The sequence below is a fragment of the Pleuronectes platessa genome, chromosome 24 (genome assembly GCF_947347685.1).
Source record: "Pleuronectes platessa chromosome 24, fPlePla1.1, whole genome shotgun sequence".
NCBI classification, from domain to species: domain Eukaryota; kingdom Metazoa; phylum Chordata; class Actinopteri; order Pleuronectiformes; family Pleuronectidae; genus Pleuronectes; species Pleuronectes platessa.
The window spans coordinates 10,216,713-10,218,882 of NC_070649.1; positions in this window are offsets into that span (position 1 = coordinate 10,216,713).

Consider the following 2,170-nt stretch of genomic DNA (forward strand, 5'->3'; position numbering starts at 1 on the left):
GGGGGGGGCAAATCACCTTCATTATAAATGTGTCTCATTACAGCAATGAGACGATTTCATTATCCCTTAAACGACCTTGTCCCCGGTGTGCTGAACAAGGCCGGCTGTTCCAGAACCCAGTGGGCTTCTTGAGTTGAAGCCCAGCAGGGGGGTCAGGCAGGCAGGCAGGCGGGTGGGTGGTTGGGGTGTGTGTGGGGGGGGTCGACAGGTGCTGCCGGCTGCGACGTGCATGGAGACATCTTAGGGAAGTGCACGACAGGGTGTTCACGCATGTTTTCGATTGTACATGAGAGGTAGTGACGTGAATGCTTAGCAGGCTGGGGTCCTCCTTGTAGTAGAAAACCATTGTGTTGTTCTTACAGCCGTAACAAAAGTATTTGGATATCTGGAGTGACGGTGAGGAAACACCCACTCTACTCCGAGAGCCAGTTGCCTTCAGATGCAGTAATGGTTTTAAAGGAATCTCATATTTTTTACACCGAGAGAAAAGGGAAAGTCACCACACACCTGGCCAGTTAGGTAGCGTGAGATTGTTGGACACAGCCCATGTTTACCTTATTTTCTCTTCTGTATCGAAGCTTTAAAAAAAAGAAAATCATGAATAACTCTTAAATAGTTCTTCAATTTCTGTCGAAAACATGAAGTCACCTGACCAAAGCAGCTGGTAATACATTGACTCCCCATCTTCCCAGTTCATCCAACTCGAGGGGGGGGCTGGAGCCAATCCCAGCTGAGATGAGGATAATAAATAAATAAAAGAGGACCTATGAATAACGTGCATTTCTGTTGACGTTTGTTTTGTTTTGTTTGTGTGCATTTCCTCTATTGGTGTGTTGCCAAAAAGGAAACTCACCTCCATCGTGTTTCAGTGGTTGTATCTTTTTAGTGTTTGTTTTTATGAGGGCTTTAGGTCTCAAGTGACTTTATCTCTTTTTTATCTCACTCATTGATTCCTATAAAAATCTCTTACTGCGTCACGTGCCATGTAAATGTGTGCGTTCGCTTTATTTCATTTTCATTTCAACCTTTTTTATTATCTATTTGATCTGCATTCAATGTAGGAGCGTTGCTGTACATCACATTATTATTTCCAGAGCCTTGATTTGCTCATGACACCTTTTCATACGTCTTTATACTGTGTATCCACGATGTACACGCTCTCCCTCTCCACGGCTCTACCTCGCTCTCCCTCTCATCCTCAAGCTCAGCACTCAATCTGTTTGGAGAGTGAACTCCAGTTGCCGGAGAGCTTATCACCCGCTTGTGAAAGCACCCCGTAAGAACCCCCGTGAACTAATCCCAGCAGCGAGGCCCTAATCCCCCCCACTCTCCAAACACCTCAAGCACTATTTGCTTTCATTCTAATTGTCTCCAAGGCGTTCTGGGGCTCACACGGGTTACTTCCCTTCTGTGTGTGTGTGTCCTGAGTCTTCACCTCACCAGGGCGGTAAAAGCTCCGAGTGTGTTGAGCCGTCTTTTTTACGAGTTTGACCGGGGTGGTCGGGCATGGGCCGGTGACCACGCGGCCGTCAGGGTGCATTTAGGAGGATTGCCACTGTGTAGGAAGGGGATCAGGACCAGAGTCCTAGACCAGAGCTGTGTGGACACGAGCCCGGAATCAGCATTCAGCAGTGTGTGTGCATATGTGTCTGTGTGTGTGTGTACGCTAACCCCATGGGTAACAGTACCTGGTCACAGTCTGTGGATGGAAGTAATTGCCAGTGGAGGGCAATGTGCAGCTGAGGCCTAGAGATGTTGTGTGTGTTTGTGTGTCAGTGTATTTGTATGTGTGTGCGCTGCTAGCTGCTGCTGCTGCTTTTGTCCAATGAGCCAATACTCTATACACACACACAGTGGATTTTCTGCTTAGTCACATGCACAACTATATGCAGTGTATGAATTGGTCTATTAATAGACACTGTTGTGTTTTGAGACCCACCTGGGTTCACTCTCCTGACACTGTGGAGCCAGTAATGAATTTCACAGTGGACAGCACTGCTGAATAGACAGATATTGCAAGAGCCTGACCTAAGGGTTCACTTTAGCATCATGTATACAGCTTTTAAGAAAACTACAAAGTAAAAGGCATTATATACATTCTGTAATGTCAGAGTATGTTCATCATCATATCAACAAAGCAGAAAAGGACTTGAACACAGGACAAAAAGAT